The 18,729-nt window shown below is 40.4% G+C and overlaps 1 protein-coding gene across 1 annotated transcript in view; it reads left to right on the top strand.

Moving 5' to 3' along the window:
- The first annotated feature begins 9,352 nt into the window (after positions 1 to 9,352).
- Positions 9,353 to 18,729, top strand: part of LOC140482347 (uncharacterized) — a 57,316-nt gene continuing 47,939 nt past the window's right edge. Inside the window, exon 1 of the mRNA XM_072579667.1 lies at positions 9,353 to 9,468. The gene's annotated coding sequence lies outside the window, so the exon portion shown is untranslated. The remainder of the gene's footprint in view (positions 9,469 to 18,729) is intronic.

Below are 18,729 nucleotides of genomic sequence, written 5' to 3'. Positions count from 1 at the left end.
GACAGACACACACAGACAGACAAAGACCCACATGCACACATATATTTTGTAGGGTGAATTTGTACTTGCAGGATTACATTGTACTTTACTCAAAAGCTGCATGAATTCATGTAAAACTCCGTTATCTCACTTTTTTGATTAGAATCAATCTAAACATCATGGCATAGACAGAGAACACAGGGGGCTAACACCTTCAACATAATCACCATTGTTATCAGCTAACCTGAGAATACAGCTTTTTAAAATAAAGATTTTGTGATTTACACATGAAAGAAGTGCAACTATCACCGCACCGTGGGCGGCACGGTGGCACAGTGGTTAGCACTGCTGCCTCACAGCGCTGGAGACCTAGGTTCAATTCCCGCCTCAGGCGACTGACTGTGTGGAGTTTGCATGTTCTCCCCGTGTCTGTGTGGGTTTCCTCCGGTTTCCTCCCACAGTCTAAAGATGTGCAGGTCAGGTGAATTGGCCATGCTAAATTGCCTGTAGTCTTAGGTAAGATGTAGATGTACATGTAGGGGTATGGGTGGGTTACGCTTTGGCGGGACGGTGTGGACTTGTTGGGCCGAAGGGCCTGTTTCCACACTGTAAGTAATCTAATCTAATGAAAGGCTTAACAGACAATCAATTTTCTCAATGTATAATTTCAGTTACATCACACTATAGATTTTTGCTATAAATTCTGTGTGTTAGGATTGAGCCCTCCACTACCACCTGATGAAGGAGTGACGCTCTGAAACCTGGTGTGCTTCCAATTAAACCTGTTGGACAATAACCTGGTCTTGTGTGATTTTCAATTTTATATTGAAAAAGACCTGGATTACCTGGATTAAATCTCTCATCTTTTAGAATGACCATGTTAGTTTCAGTTCTTTCATATGTAAAACCCAGAACCTTTTTTAAAAGTTGCATTCTCAAGTGAACTTTTAACAATAGGTGCCATGTTGTCTCAGATAATGCATTAAAGGCATGAGGGGCCCTGTGTGAGGTTGTCTATACCCCGATGTTCAGACTGATTCTATTTCTACAAAAGGGATTTACGGAATCTTACATGGATTCATGCAGTTTCTGCAAGTACAAATTCACCCCAAAAATGAGTATGTGTGTGAGTGTGCATGTAAAGGGGTATAAGTCTGTGAAAGGGTGTGTATGGGTGTGAGTGTAGGTGTGTATGTGTGAGCGTATGGGAGAACTTGTGTATGAGAGAGGGTCTGCATCAGTGTATGGGTTTGTAGGAGTGTGTCTGTGTGTGTCTGTGTGTGTCTGGTACCCATGGGGATGGCCCCAATGCACTACACACTCACAAGCATAATCCTACAATTCTTGTAAGAATGGTATTTCTAAATTCTATTGCCACTTTGAACTTGTACTCTTACAATTTCTGAATAAAAGAAGTTATTTTTGCCACACAGATTTCGGTCTTTATTTGAACACGAACCCACACAGTTGCCTATCATCTCTTTATGAATTTAGGTATTTTCTTTAAAAATAAGCCACAAGGTGGTGCACTTTATTACAGTGTTGACAGATAATGCCTTTTTCTGGATTAGTGGTGCTGGAAGAACACAGCAGTTCAGGCAGCATCCAAGTAGCTTCGAAATCGACGTTTCGGGCAAAAGCCCTTCATCAGGAATAAAGCCCATGGGGGAGAAATATAAGGATCAAGGCTCAACACCAAAGTAATTATCAGAGAACCCTGAAATAAATCTATGATTATACCTTTAGCCTATTTGCAGCCATACTGGCACTCAGGAGGGGCAAATCACTTCCCTTACAACTAGGCTTTCATTAAAAGCATGTTGATTAAAATCATGTAAGTAGGAGTTGTGATTGCCAGAAAGATTCAGTTCTTCACAAATAAAAAGTTACCATATAAAAGTAAATTTTTTGGTCAATGTAATTTGGACCACAAAATATTCTCATCACAATTGTAGAAAATTTTAAAGAAACATGATTGAAAATACTGAGTAATACTGAGTATGGCTGAAAATAAACACTGTTGAAGCTTTTCATCTTGCGCTCATCAGGACAGAATCACAAAAATACGAAATGTTGAAGAGGACAATAATATATACTGCATGACAAGATGGTGCTAATTGGTAGCCGAGTAGACACTGATTGGTAGACAAAGTTAAAAATTACACAACACCAGGTTATAGTCCAACAGGTTTAATTGGAAGCACACTAGCTTTCGGAGCGACTCTCCTTCATCAGGTGATTTTGGAGGGCTTGATCGTAACACAGGTTATGATCGAGCCCTCCACTATCACCTGATGAAGGAGCGTCGCTCCGAAAGCTAGTGTGCTTCCAATTAAACCTATTGGACTATAACCTGGTGTTGTGTGGTTTTTAACTTTGTACACCCCAGTCCAACACCGGCATCTCCAAATCCTGATTGGTAGAGGTGTTGACATGGAAAACACATTAGGGAATAGTTATCAGTCAAACAATGTAAATGAAATCTTGTTAACAAGGTGTGGTTTGAACATGTCCCAGATTTTAAAATATTTCTGTATGTATAGCTCTCTCATCTCAAACTCCACACTTCCTTGATCAATTTCTTGGAAACACCTTTGTCTATTTCTTTGACAAATTGGGCCTGTGTTCTTCAGAATTTAGAAGGTTAAGTTACCATCTGTTTGAAGTCTGCAAGATATTAATAGGAAAAGACAGAGTAGATAAAGACAAACTATTTATACTGATTGGGGAGTGTAGAACTTGGAGACATAGTCTAAAAATAGGGACTAGACCGTTCAGTGATGAAATGTTTGGAAGCATTCCTACACAGGAAGAATGATGATACATGTTTGGAACTCTCTTCCACACATAGCAATAGAAACTGGATCAGTTGTTAATTTTAAATCTGAGAGTTTTTTTGTTAAGCAAACATATTAAGGGATATAGACCACAGATTAGCCTGAACTCATTGACTGATGGAACAGGCTTAAGGGGCTGAATGGCCTATTATTTCTATGCTCCTAGTTAGCCTTTCTATTCAACATGGATGAATATGCCTTTTTGAAGAACAAAGGACATTACGGCATAGGAACATGCCATTGAGCCCCCAATCCTCTGCTAACACATAATGCCTTTCTAAACTAAAATCCTTTTGCCTCCATGCAGTATGTATCCCTTTATTGCCTGCCTATTCACATATCTGTCAAGATGCCTCTAAAACATTGCTATTATATCTGCTTCCACCACCTCCTCCATACTTTTCAGGCACATACCACACTCAATAAAAAAACCTACCTCTCACATCTCCTTTAAATTACTCCCACCTTTATCGTAAACCTATGATCCCCACGGTCATTAACATTTCTACTCTTGGGAATAAAGACACCAACTATCCATTCTATTCATACCTCTCATAACTTGGTAAATCCCTATCAGGTCTCCCCTCAGCAACCAGTGTTCAAGTGAAAACAAACTGAATTTTTCTAATTGCTCCTCAGAACTAATACCTTCCAAACCAGGCAACATCCTGGTAAACCTTTTCTGTACCCTCTCCAAAGCCTCCAAAAATATCTGGTAGTACAGTGACCAGAACTGTACAAAGTATTCCAAAAAAACTGAAAGAACTGCAGGTGCTGTAAATCAGAAACAAAAACAGAAATTGTTGGAAAAGCCCAGCAGGTCTGGCAGCATCTGTGGAGAGAAATCAGGGTTAATACTTCAGGTTGAGTGACCCTTCCTCAGCTGTGTGCTTGTCATACCAAAAGAAAACAAGTCATTTGAAGCTCCAGACTTTGCTAAAACATCCCCCTGATTTCAACCTTTCTCAAAGCTTGATTTCTGAAAATAGTTCTGTGTTTTTTTTTACTGGAAAATGCACAAATTCCCAGTTTATAACTGCTGCACCTTCACCTGATATCCAACTGCATTTGAGCTCTTGTGAAAGGGAATTCTATGCACAGTTAACTGAAAGGACTTCTAGCTTTGACTTACTTGACTCTAATTCAGGATTAGTGGTGCTGGAAGAGCACAGCAGTTCAGGCAGCATCCAACTGATTTCGCTGCTCGTTGGATGCTGCCTGAACTGCTGTGCTCTTCCAGCACCACTAATCCAGTATTTGCTTTCCAGCACCTGCAGTCATTGTTTTTACCTCATTGACTCTAATTCATGTGAGTCAATACCAATATTTTTAATTGTAAGAAATTTGTAATGTGTAGCTTAACTTCTATCTCTTTTTCCCTTAGTTGGAAATATGTATATGTGAATGTATACTGTGAAGTATTGAATTTTGAATACACTAGCAAACCCACTTTATTTCATCTCCAAAGTACTTGCTATAGATTATTTTTAGATTGGACTTCACAAATGGAAATGAAAAGTAAGCAGTTACTAAAATCATTCTGTTGCATACAAAAGAGTAGACATTATTAAATTCACCTCTCCTCTTCTCTGTGACAGTAATCACAGGTTGATAAGTCTCCGGGATAAGTCTCCGGGACCTGATGGCCTGCATCCCAGGATACTGAAGGAGGTGGCTCGGGAAATCGTGGATGCGCTGGTGATTATTTTCCAGAGTTCAATAGAATCGGGGTTGGTTCCTGAGGATTGGAGGGCGGCTAATGTTGTGCCACTTTTTAAGAAGGGTGGGCGGGAGAAAGCAGGAAATTATAGACCAGTTAGTCTGACCTCAGTGGTGGGAAAGATGCTGGAGTCTATTATAAAGGATGAAATTACGGCACATCTGGATAATAGTAACAGGATAGGACAAAGTCAGCATGGATTTATGAAGGGGAAATCATGCTTGACTAATCTTCTTGAATTTTTTGAGGATGTAACTCGGAAGATGGACGAGGGAGATTCAGTGGATGTAGTGTACCTGGACTTTCAGAAAGCTTTTGATAAAGTCCCACACAAGAGGTTAGTGAGTAAAATTAGGGCGCACGGGATTGGGGGCAAAGTACTAGATTGGATAGAGAATTGGTTGGCTAATAGGAAACAAAGGGTAGTGATTAACGGCTCTATTTCGAAATGGCAGGCAGTGACCAGTGGGGTACCGCAGGGATCCGTGCTGGGACCGCAGCTTTTTACAATATATGTAAATGATATAGAAGATGGTATCAGCAATAACATTAGCAAATTTGCTGATGACACAAAGCTAGGTGATAGGGTGAAATGTGATGAGGATGTTAGGGGATTACAGGGTGACCTGGACAAGTTAGGTGAGTGGGCAGATGCATGGCAGATGCAGTTTAATGTAGATAAATGTCTGGTTATCCACTTTGGTGGCAAGAACAGGAAGGCAGATTACTACCTCAATGGTATCAAATTAGGTAAAGGGGCTGTTCAGAGAGATCTGGGTGTTCTTGTCCACCAGTCAATGAAGGCAAGCATGCAGGTACAGCAGGTCGTGAAGAAGGCTAATAGCATGCTGGCCTTCATAACAAGAGGGATTGAGTATAGAAGCAAAGAGGTGCTTCTGCAGCTGTACAGGGCCCTGGTGAGACCACACCTGGAGTACTGTGTACAGTTCTGGTCTCCAAATTTGAGGAAAGACATTCTGGCTATTGAGGGAGTGCAGCGTAGGTTCACGAGGTCAATTCCTGGAATGGCAGGATTGCCTTACACGGAAAGACTGAAGCGACTGGGCTTGTATACCCTTGAGTTTAGAAGACTGAGAGGGGATCTGATTGAAACGTATAGGATTATGAAAGGACTGGACACTCTGGCAGGAGGGAACATATTTCCGTTGATGGGGGAGTGCCGAACCAGAGGACACAACTTAAAAATACGGGGTAGACCATTTAGGACAGAGATGAGGAGAAACTACTTCACCCAGAGAGTGGTGGCTGTGTGGAATGCTCTGCCCCAGAGGGCAGTGGAGGCCCAGTCTCTGGATTCTTTTAAGAAAGAATTGGATAGAGCTCTTAAAGATAGTGGAGTCAAGGGGTATGGAGATAAGGCTGGAACAGGATACTGATTAGGAATGATCAGCCATGATCATATTGAATGACGGTGCAGGTTCGAAGGGCAGAATGGCCTACTCCTGCATCTATTGTCTATTGTCTATTGTCTATTATCTATTGTCTATTGTCTATTGTCTAATCACAATGAAAATGTATCTCTGAAAAACTATAATCGACTCCATGCTAGATCTAATCGGCCAAAGGTGATGAGGTTGACTTTCTCACATGACCAATGTTTATACTAGTATGTGGTGCACTGCACCTTTATTAGATGGTGCTGCCACTGGCCAAGGAATCTCCAAGTAGAGTTAGTTTGTAGGGCCAAGTCTGTTTTCCTGATCAGCAATTTTATCTGCTTTATGTGCCTCCAAGTCAACTGTGTCATGAACGTTAATCCAACTTGGTTCAGGAAAAGAGAGCTACTTTTGTCCTTAAGATGAATTGAAAAATCTTAAATAGGGAGATCCATTTAAAGGATAATTGAAATACAGGATGTCAGGACATGGAATTTGCTAGGCCAGTCATTGGAGGTGTATTTATATACTCAGGGAAATATTGGCACTCTTGTGATGTCCCACCTGATTGAAAGCATTCATTAAAAATCTTTCACTAAATGTTAAAAAAATTGTATCCTTATCGATTATCTTTATAACACTCATGGGTGGACAGTTCCTTTTGCTCATGTATGTACTTAATTTTAAGGTAATGCATGATGAACTAGTACCTAAATTTACATTATTCTTACACTTTCATCTATGTTAGATTAGATTACTTACAGTGTGGAAACAGGCCCTTCGGCCCAACAAGTCCACACCGCCCCGCCGAAGCGCAACCCACCCATACCCCTACATCTACCCCTTACCAAACGCTACGGACAATTTAGCATGGCCAATTCACCTGCCCTGCACATCTTTGTGACTGTGGGAGGAAACCGGAGCACCCGGAGGAAACCCACGCAGACACGGGGAGAATGTGCAAACTCCACACAGTCAGTCGCCTGAGGCAGGAATTGAACCCGGGTCTCTAGCGCTGTGAGGCAGCAGTGCTAACCACTGTGCCACCGTGCCGCATATTTGTAGCATCATGTTGTAATGATGCTACAAATATATTGTGAATAAATGCATTTTGTGAAGAAAGTTTCCAAATATTTTTCTGACTCCACCATTAGCTCCAGTGTCGATATATATAGTATTGTCACAGGAAATGTATTAGTTCATAAGATGAATTATCAAATTTAAACTAGTAATTTTGTTTTGTATTACTTAGATAAAAATGTTCAACAATATATTCTGAGAGATGAAGAAGGGAATGTTTTCAGTATTTCTTTTTCTGTAGGTTTTCAAATACATTTTCAGATTATTGGGCCCATGCACCAAATTATTCAGGACCTCCTCCATCACACTGCCTTCAACTCTGCCCCACCAACTCTCCCAACAACTATCATTAAAATACAAATTATGTAGTCAAAAAGGACAAGAAAATGCTTACATCATTGTTTATATTTTGTTTCAATAAAGCAAATTATATTACAATATAGAACACTTAAATGAAAATGTCTCATTAGTTACACGCAGCATATTTAATATTATACTAAGCTTATTCAGGGACCCCAACAAGTGTCCAAATGATCCAGGCATTAATCCACCCTAAATATTATGTGACCTCTTCAATTACATGCATGAATCTAGCTATGAATTATTCAAATCCATAGAACTTTAACAATTATTTATGATCATTTAATTACTTTGCACTATTGAAACTATTTTTTTAAAAAGTCTCAAACTATTGCTGATAAGCGCAACTTAACCTTCATAAGAATTTTGTATGCACAATTGACTTCACTTCATATTTGGTGGCAGTGGTGTGTTGCATTTCATTCGGGCTCTCGGAGTTTACGTACAAGGTTGTAGTCTGGAGCATTTTAATGTTGATATTCAACTCTTTTGACTGCATTATAAAACATTTGAGGTGGGACTAGAACCTAAAACCTGTGATTCAGAGGCAGTGAAACTATTCATTGCACCACAAGACCTCATAATTGGTAAGAATATTAAAAATTAACTGGAGACAATTATGAAAATATGATTTAGTCTAGAAATTCTGAACCATTTATTGTTTTTCTTAGTACTTGGCATAGTCAAACTTCTGCTATTAAATTCTTAACCAAGAAATCAGAGGCTGTAGGTTCAAGTCTCACATGAGCATACTATCTGCATTGACATTTCAATGCAGTACTGAGGGAATGCTCTATTGCTGTAGGAACTGTGTTTCAGATGAGACATTAAATGAGGTAATATTTGACTGCTCAGGATCCCAACATTTTCAACTAACATTCCTGTAACCAGGCCAGTCATTGTATCCAAACCGACTGTTAAGCTTTCCCATATAATAAGTGACTATGGTTCCAATGTATTTCATTACCGTGATGTGCATTGTAACATTCTTTTTTGGGCTTAATATGGTTATGTAGAATTGCAAATATTTGTTATTTAATTTTTGCCTGTTTATATTAGTTCTACCAGTTCTTGAACGACAAGCAAAAATCTTGTAACTAAATGCAAATACAGAAAAATGCTTTAGATATTCTAGGCATGCTGTATAATACTCATGCATGAGAAAATAATTTAACAGGCACACTGAAATTTTTAGAGTGAGAATGATAGAAAATGAGCCAAAACACTGCTGTACTTGATACATATTTTCCAGTGTTGATCACAGCAGCCATATTCATAATGACCTGGTGATTAAATTCAGCTAAGATAAAATACAATAGTGCTTATAAAATTTGCTTTACTAAACAGTGACAACAGCCTCAAGAATATTTGACAGCGACTGCTGTCTTTTTGGAGCAATGGAGTGTAGTCATATAAAAATAAATAAACTTTATTTATTATATATGTACAAAAAAAATACATATTGACAAATCAATTCATCTCGATTTACTAATCATCTTCTCTGCATGAGACTTTAGTATTTCTTAAAATGACTAGTATTTTCCTCATCACCTAAATATGAAATATAACCTATAGAGGTATCAGCACATTCTGTTGGAACATTCTATTTGCCATTTGCTGGAAAGTGAGGACACACTCTTGTGCAAAGTGTGTAAATTAACTGATGCTGTCAATTCTTTGAAAAAAAATCCAATGACAGCAAATATCTTAGTCAATTCTCACACAATGCCCAAAATTGAAACTTTTGAATTAAATCTCTTTATAAGGTCCTTTTGGCAGTACTTGGCTTTAGAAAGCTTTTGTTTTGTTCCTCCTCTATGAAAGCTTATCCTGAGTTTCAACAAGTCCAACCGTTGCTACGGGCAACCAGGCTGTAAACTGTAGACGTGTAGACAGAACAACGCCGTGTCTTCGGGAAATAGCGCCGCAGTTTCCCTTTTAGATGTTAAGATTAGACGGCCGTTGCACTTTTCGGCAGGATTATTCCGAGACCAACGCTCAGAAAATACTGACAGTAGTAACATCTTCTTGAGTGTATCGGAGTCCGCACGGGTTCTTTGTCCCACTTTGATTTGACATGTTAGCATCTTCAAAGGTAATACTGTGAATACATACAGCAAAAAGTTCTGAATAAGAATAATTGGTTAATTTATAAGATTTAACGGTTGTGGTTATTAATTGTTTTATTTTAGATATTAATTTCAGAAAGCTTATAAATCAAAACTGGCAGGAACAAAATCGTAACCGATGCAAATTCCTACCAAGTGAGGGTGCTGACACTGTTAGTCAGCCGTGGCCCTGATCTCGACCTCTTTACTGTACATTTAAAGCCTTCTGCACCTGGAATTCCTAAACATTCTCCCATCCAAGTACCAACTCATCTTGAGTCTGCTTAGCTTCAAGATTAGATTGGACATACGGCACAGAAACAGGTCATTCAGTCTGTTTAGCTTCAGCTTCTTGCTACCTTTCTCCAATTATATCCGTCATCCCAACCTTCTTTCAGGAGTTTGGCCTTTTTCCCTTTAAATGCACTTTAACCATTCCTGAGACGGGAGTTCCATTGTCCGAGTTCAGATGTTTCTTCCGAATTTCTTGGTGATTATCTTACATTGATGGCTTCTAGTTTTACTCTAGGAGGTCTTGTGGTGCTGTGTGTAAACACCCTTGCGTCTGTGACTGCAGATCTAGGGGCTTAAGCCCACCCCCAGGATTTGATGTGGAAGTACTGTCAATCATGATGCAGCCAAACAGGTGGACCGTAAGTCTGCAAATCCTTCCAATATACAGTAGAAATGAAGAGCAGGAGATATTCCTGCCAAGCCATGTGATAGAACATTGGAACTTCCATCATCAATATTCAGCAGCTCTGGACAGCAATATGTACGTAAAGGTACATGCTGATGCAGCAACTCAGACTCCATGAATAAACTGACACACCATGCTGTTCCCTACAAGTGGAAACATCCTCTCTATATGCTTTATCAAAGCCTTTAATACTGTTTGAGATCTCTTAATCGTTCAGCCCTTAGTCTTTCCTTCAAAAGACACCAAGCCTGTCAATTATTTCTTGATATGTATACAAATATATTTCTGGTATTACCTTTGTAAACCTTCTCTCTCCTCTGCTCCAGTGCCTCTATATAATATAGCCTTCAGAACTGCACAAAATAATCTAAGTGTGGTCTAATAAAGGTTGAATACAGATTTAGCACTACTTCCTTGTCCTTCAATTCTATCCTGCAACAAAGATTCCTTTGTTTCTCTACCATACCGAGACATACACATAATCTTAAAAAAGTGGTAACACAGCTAGAATTGATTTTTTCATCCCTAAATAGCCAAGAACAGTCAAAAGTCAGCAATGTTTTGGGCACACCAGGTTTGGATGGCAAGTTTTTTTCCCTCTAAATGATTTTATAATAATCTAATAGTGGCATACAGTTGTCAATTATCCTTTGATGATTGTTGTTTTAATCTCTATTTATAAAATTGAAATCTGTTCCACTACATGTGAATATCCATAAATTGAAGAGGTAGAATGCCAATTAATTCAGAAAGCTCTTACATGCAGGTGGAAGGAGGAAGAACACCCTCCCTCTTTGCTCCTGATTTTGAAGTACATAATCCCAAGAATAATGCTAATGTAGTATTCTATTAAAACCCGACTAGCAATTTCAAAGAAAATCTAACACTACACTCAAATGCTGACGATTGAATAACAGCCCTGATTATAATCATTGGGGTGTGAAAACAAATGATACTGCTAGCTTTGCAATCTGAGCTACATACTCAAATTTCTCCACTTATATTGAAAAGTAAATGAAAATCAGAACGGGAAATCCATGTGGTAATATACAAGTTACAGTGAATTTGTAAGATAGTCTTTGAGTAAGATCTTCACAAAATAGTTATTTTATTACATTTAGAATGATGCATTGTGGTTAAGAACAGAAAACATTACAGCGCAGGAACAGGCCCTTTGGCCCTCCAAGCCTGCACCAATAAATCTACCACCTATTTTCTAAGGATCTGTATCCCTTTGCTCCCTGCCCATTCATGTATCTGTCTCAATGCATCTTAAATGACACTATCATTTCCGCCCCTACCACCTCCACTGGCAATGCATTCCAGGCACCCACCACCTTTTGTGTGAAGAACTTTCCACATATATCTCCCTTAAACTTTTCCCTGTTCACTTTGAACTCATGACCCCTAGTAATTGAGTCCTCCACTCTGGGAAAAAAATTCTTGCTATCCACCCTATATACACCTCTCATGATTTTGTAGGTCTCAATCAGGTCCCCCCTCAACTTCTTTCTTGCCAATGAAAATAATCCTAACCTACTCAACCTCTTCTCATAGCTAGCACCCTCCATACCAGGCAACATCCTGGTGAACCTCCTCTGCACCCTCTCCAAAGCATCCACATCGGTTTCCTCCCACAATCCAAAAATGTGCAGGTTAGGTGAATTGGCCATGCTAAATTGCCCATAGTGTTAGGTGTAGGGGTAAATGTAGGGGAATGGGGTCTGGGTGGGTTGCACTTCGGCGGGTCGGTGTGGGTTTGTTGGGCTGAAGGGCCTGTTTCCACACTGTAAGTAATCTAATCTAATCATCCTTTCAATAGCTTTTCTCTTGAAATCTAATTAAGTTCTTTACTCCTGTTTCACTTCCTCTTTTCAAGCTGGCACTACAATTCTTTCACTTATGTTCACATTATTTATCCCATTCAAATCAATGTCTAATCACTCACCGCACTTAGTTAATGCTCTCTTTCTTCTTCTCTATTTTCACAGATCTGGTTCCAGCATACCACCACTCTGCCTAACATTTTTTTTAAAAATCAGGTTGATTTCTTAATTGCCTCAATACTGTTTAGCTTCCTTTCCCCTATCTCTACACTTTATGATCATTCATGTTCCACCTTTTCTCCTCATTGCCATGCATTCTCCTTGCCATCCATTTCCCACTTTTAGCTTTTCCACCCATTTCATTGGGATAAATGATCAGGAGAAGGCCATTCAGCCTTTGAAGGTCAGTCACCATTCATAACGAATAATTGATATACTAAAACTATTCACTTATTTCCTTTATTAGTAACAATCTATCAATCTCATCTTAAAATTTTAACTGAGGCAATGCCTATTATATTTTGTGAGAGATAGCTCTATCCCTCGATCACCCTTTGCATGAAAAAGGTGCTTCCTAATTTGTCACTTGAATTGTTGGGTTTCTTATTTTTTTCTTGATTCATTCACAGGATGAGGGCATCACTATGCAGGATGCATTTACTGCCCATCCCTATTGTTACCAAGCTATGATTCTAAATTCTAGGATTTCCACAACAGAAAATGATTCTCTCCTTCTATGCTATGAATTTATTTCAAAATCTTAAAAAGACAATAATCTCACCATTTATTTATCCATATCGTATGAAATGCAGGCTTAATTTATATAAATTCTCCTCATAATCGAACCCTGGAGCCATGGCAACAGCTTGGTGAATTGCTTAGCACAGTTCGCCAGATGCTGGTTTGTGACACAGAGTGAAGCCAACTGAGGTCACCATGCATTGCCCCTAGCCAAGGTTGGTGATCTTTAGGTTAAACTACCACCAGTCATCACTCTGTCTCTAATGATAAGGCAGCCTTATAAGGGCCTGTGAAGACTGCTCATTCCAGGAATAATCTAACCAAGGGTTTGTAGTGTTGCAGCAAAATGTTTTCCTCTTTATTATTACCCTCTAGACTAGTGTTTGCAAACTTTTCAGTAATACAGCACGTTTCATTGAGACAAACAATTCCATGGCACACCCACTTCTTTCACGGTTATTTCAATTTTGTCCTTTGGCCACATCCATGTCTTGGAATCAAAAGATCGATACTGTGCTTTTAACTTAGAACTTAGAACATAGAGAACATAGAACAGTACAGCACATAACAGGCCCTTCAGCCCACGATGTTGTGCCGACCATTGGGCGGCACGGTGGCACAGTGGTTAGCACTGCTGCCTCACAGCACCAGAGATCCGGGTTCAATTCCCGCCTCAGGCGACAGACTGTGTGGAGTTTGCACGTTCTCCCCGTGTCTGCTTGGGTGTGCTCCGGTTTCCTCCCACAGTCCAAAGATGTGCAGGTCAGGTGAATTGGCCATGCTAAATTGCCTGTAGTGTTAGGTAAGGGGTAGATGTAGATGTAGATGTAGGGGTAAGGGTGGGTTACGCTTCGGCGGGGCGGTGTGGACTTGTTGGGCCGAAGGGCCTGTTTCCACACTGTAAGGAATCTAATCTAATCTAATCATATAAGGTAATGTACATCCGAATGTATGAACCCTCAAATTTCTGTGACCATATGCATGTCCAGCAGTCTCTTAAATGTCCCCAATGACCTTGCTTCCACAACTGCTGCTGGCAACACATTCCATGCTCTCACAACTCTCTGCGTAAAGAACCCATCCCTGACATCCCCTCTATACTTTCCAACAAACAGCTTAAAACTATGACCCCTCGTGTTAACAATTTCTGCTCTGGGAAAAAGTCTCTGGCTATCAACTCTATCTATGCCTCTCATTATCTTGTGCACCTCAATTAGGTCCCCTGTCTTCCTTCTTTTCTCCAACGAAAAAATTCCGAGCTCAGTCAACCTCTCTTTGTAAGATAAGCCCTCCATTCTAGGTAGCATCCTGGTAAACCTCCTCTGAACCCTCTCCAAAGCATCCACATCTTTCCTATAATAGGGCAACCAGAACTGGACACAGTATTCCAAGTGTGGTCTAACCAAAGTTTTATAGAGCAGCAACAAGATCTCACAGCTCTTAAACTCAATCCCCCTGTTAATGAAAGCCAAAACACCATATGCTTTCTTAACAACCCTGTCCACTTGGGTGGCAATTTTAAGGGATCTATGTACCTGCACACCAAGATCTCGCTGTTCCTCCACACTGCCAAGAATCCTGTCTTTAATCCTGTACTCAACTTTCAAGTTCAACCTTCCAAAATGCATCACTTCACATTTATCCAGGTTGAAATCCATCTGCCACCTCTCAGCCCATCTCTGCATCCTGTCAATGTCACGCTGTAGCCTACAATAGTTCTCTATACTGTCAACGACACCTCCAACTGTTGTGTTGTCTGCAAACTTGCTAAACCCATCCTTCAATCTCCTCATCTAAGTCATTAATAAAAATTACAAAGAGTAGAGGCCCAAGAACAGAGCCCTGTGGAACACCACTCACCACTGACTTCCAGGCAGAATACTTTCCTTCCACTACCACTCACTGTCTTCTGTCGACCAGCCAATTCTGTATCCAGACAGCTAAATTTTGCTGTATCCCATTCCTCCTGACCTTCTGAACAAGCCTACCATGGGGAACCTTATCAAATGCCTTGGTAGGCTTGATGATTAATTTTTGTGAATTTTATGAGTTGTAACTTTAGTTGGATAGAATATTATTTAAGATGAAACAATGTTCATTTTACTTTGATTTTCATAACTGTTGTACAAAATTTCATGACACATAGAACATAGAACATAGAACAATACAGCGCAGTACAGGCCCCTCGGCCCTCGATGTTGCGCCGATCAAAGCCCACCTAACCTACACTAACCCACTATCCTCCATATACCTATCCAATGCCCGCTTAAATACCCATAAAGAGGGAGAGTCCACCACTGCTACTGGCAGGGCATTCCATGATCTTACGACTCGCTGAGTGAAGAACCTACCCCTAACATCAGTCCTATATCTACCCCCCCCTTAATTTAAAGCTATGCCCCCTTGTAATAGCTGACTCCATACGTGGAAAAAGGTTCTCACTGTCAACCCTATCTAACCCCCTAATCATCTTGTACACCTCTATCAAATCACCCCTAAACCTTCTTTTCTCCAAAGAAAACAACCCCAAGTGCCTTAGCCTTTCCTCATAGGATCTTCCTACCATACCAGGCAACATCCTGGTAAACTTCCTCTGCACCCGTTCCAGTGCCTCCACATCCTTCCGATAGTATGGCGACCAAAACTGCACACAATATTCCAGATGCGGCCGCACCAGAGTCTTATACAACTGCAGCATGACCTCAGGACTCCGGAACTCAATTCCTCTACCAATAAAAGCCAGTACGCCATATGCCTTCTTCACTGCACTATTTACCTGGGTGGCAACTTTCAGAGATCTGTGTACATGGACACCAAGATCCCTCTGCTCTTCCACACTACCAAGTAGTCTACCATTAGCCCAGTAATCCATCTTTTTATTACTCTTACCAAAGTGAATCACTTCACACTTAGCTACATTGAACTCCATTTGCCACCTTTCTGCCCAGCTCTGCAGCTTCTCTATATCCCGCTGTAACCTGCCATATCCTTCCTCACTGTCTACAACTCCTCCGACTTTCGTATCATCCGCAAACTTGCTCACCCAACCTTCTAACCCTTCCTCCAGGTCATTTATAAAAATGACAAACAGCAATGGTCCCAAAACAGATCCTTGCGGAACACCACTAGTGACGGCACTCCAAGATGAACCTTTGCCATCAACTACTACCCTCTGTCTTCTTCCAGAGAGCCAATTCCTAATCCAAACCTCCAACTCACCCTCAATGCCATATCTCTGTATTTTCTGCAGTAGCCTACCATGGGGGACCTTATCAAACGCCTTACTAAAATCCATATATACCACATCTACCGCTTTCCTCTCATCTACCTCCTTCGTCACCTTCTCAAAGAATTCAATAAGGTTTGTGAGGCACGACCTGCCCTTCACAAAACCATGCTGACTATCCTTGATCACATCATTCTTATCTAGATGTGCATAAATCCTATCCCTTACAATTCTCTCTAAGACTTTGCCCACAACAGAAGTGAGACTCGCTGGCCTATAGTTACTAGGATTATCCCTACTCCCCTTCTTGAAGAAGGGAACCACGTTTGCTAGCCTCCAGTCCTCTGGCACTACTCCTGTAGACAAAGAGGACACAAAAATCAAGGCCAATGGCTCTGCAATCTCCTCCCTTGCTTCCCAGAGAATCCTAGGATAAATGCAATCAGGCCCAGGGGACTTATCTATTTTCACCCTTGCCAGAATTTCCAATACCTCATCTCTACATATCTCAAAGCCATCCATTCTACTTATTCGTGCCTCAGTATTCATATCGACAACAATGTCCCGTTCCTGAGTGAATACTGACGAAAAGTATTCATTCAGCACCTCCCCAATCTCTTCAGCCTCCACACGCAACTTCCCATTACTATCCTTGATTGGACCTATTCCTTCCCTAGTCATTCTTTTATTCCTAACATACCTATAGAAAGCCTTAGGGTTTTCCCTAATCCTACCAACTAAGGACCTTTCATGTCCCCTCCTTGCTGCTCTTAGCTCTCTCTTCAGGTCCTTCCGGGCTACCTTATAACTCTCAATCGCCCCTATTGAACCTTCACGCCTCATCTTTACAAAGGCCGCCCTCTTCCATTTAACAAGGGATTCCAACTCCTTATTAAACCACGGCTCCCTCACACGACCCTTTCCTCCCTGCCTGATAGGTACGACAGTTCTGGACAGTTCTCATGCCACACTAGTGTCCCACATCACATTGGTTGAAAACCATTGCTCTGGTATGATGATCATTTTGTACTTGATTACTATATCTTAATGACTTGTTTAAAAACCTATCTTTTTTGGTATGAAATAGATGACGTCATATTTCCCTGCATTAAAACCATCTACAACAGCTGTGTCCACTTATGTAATATGTTACAGTACTATGTGCGATATCACTAATCTTTGCCAAACTTGGAAAATTGATCCTGCATTGTATTTCATCTAAGTAATGAATAAATATAGGCATGGATGATGTTTTGACATCAATGGAAAAGCAGGGACATTGTCTCCAGCTTTGAAGAATGCCTCACCGAGAGATCTGGTGAATCCTGTGCAGAAAACATGAACCCTTTCCATATGCAATTGATTATATTGCTGTTTAATAAGAATTCCGAGCAATGAACTGCAGTGGTCAAGCTGTGCAAGCAGCAAATTACATGAAAGAATTAAATAAGACTAATATATAATTAACACATGATCTTGCCTTTACAAAATCATAGGGACTCCTTCTGAACAGCTCAAATTTATCTAAATCTTAATTCATCAGTGAGTCCTTAATTATTGGTTCTAATAATTTCCCTGGATTTTGCTCTGTCCTCTAACCTTCCATTCTGTTCCTAACTCACTGTTGTCAAATAGCAAAAAATCAGGGTATAGATGCTGAAGGACAGATAGTAAGGGGACCAGGAGAGGAGGGGGAGTGACAGTTTTGATAAAGGATAACATTACAGCTGTACTTGTGGATAGCATTCCTGGAGTTATTTGGAGGAAACTGAGAAGTAAGAAAGGGATGATCACCTTATTGGGATTGTGCTATAGAACCCCCAAAGGTCAACAGGAAATTGAGAAATGAATTTGTAAGGAGATCTCAGTTAACTGTAAGAATAATCGGGTGGTTATGTAAGGGGATTAACTTTCCAAACATAGACTGGGACTGCTATATTGTTCAGGACTCGGACGGAGAGGAATTTGTCATGTGTATTCAAGAAAATTTCTGATTCAGTCTGTAGAGATACCCACTAGAAAAGGTGCAAATCTTGATCTCTTCTCGGTAAGTAAGGCAGGGCAGGTGACTGAGGTGTCAGTGGGGGAGCATTTGGGGCCAGTGACCACAATTACATTAGTTTTAAAAATAGTGATGGAAAAGGATAAAACTAATCCAAATTGGGGGAAGACCAACAGTATTAGGCAAGAATTTTCAAACGTTGATTGTGGTGGCGGGGGTGGGGGTGGCACGTGGGTGGATGTTTGCAGGTAAAGGGACAGCTAGAAAACAGGAAGCTATCAATAATGAGACAACAAGAGCCAAGAGACAGTATGTTCCTCTTAGGGTGAAGGGCAAGGCTGATAGGTACGCAATGCTGGATAACTAGAGAAACTGAAGGTTTGGCCAAGAATAAGAAGGAAACATATGGCAGGTATAGATAGCAGAGATCGAGTGATTAATTAATCATCAAGTTAAAAATATCAGTCTTTTGATTCTAAAACATGAATGTGGCCAAAGGACAAAATCAGAATAACCATGAAAAAAGTGGGTCTGCCATGGAATGGTATAAATGCAGTAAGAATATATTTAAGAGGGAAATCAGGAGGGCGAAAAGGGGACATGAGATAGCTTTGGCAAATAGAATTAAGGAGAATCCCAAGGGATTTTATAAATATGTTAGGGACAAAGGAGTGTCTAGAGAGAGAATAGGGCCCTTTAAAGATCAGCAAGGCTACCTATTTGTGGAACCACATGAGACGGGGGAGATAAACA

Source organism: Chiloscyllium punctatum, chromosome 10 (assembly GCF_047496795.1).
Source record: "Chiloscyllium punctatum isolate Juve2018m chromosome 10, sChiPun1.3, whole genome shotgun sequence".
In the NCBI taxonomy this organism is placed as follows: Eukaryota; Metazoa; Chordata; class Chondrichthyes; order Orectolobiformes; family Hemiscylliidae; genus Chiloscyllium; species Chiloscyllium punctatum.
The sequence above is the reverse complement of the archived record's forward strand: the minus strand, read 5'-3'. Positions and strand labels throughout refer to the sequence as shown.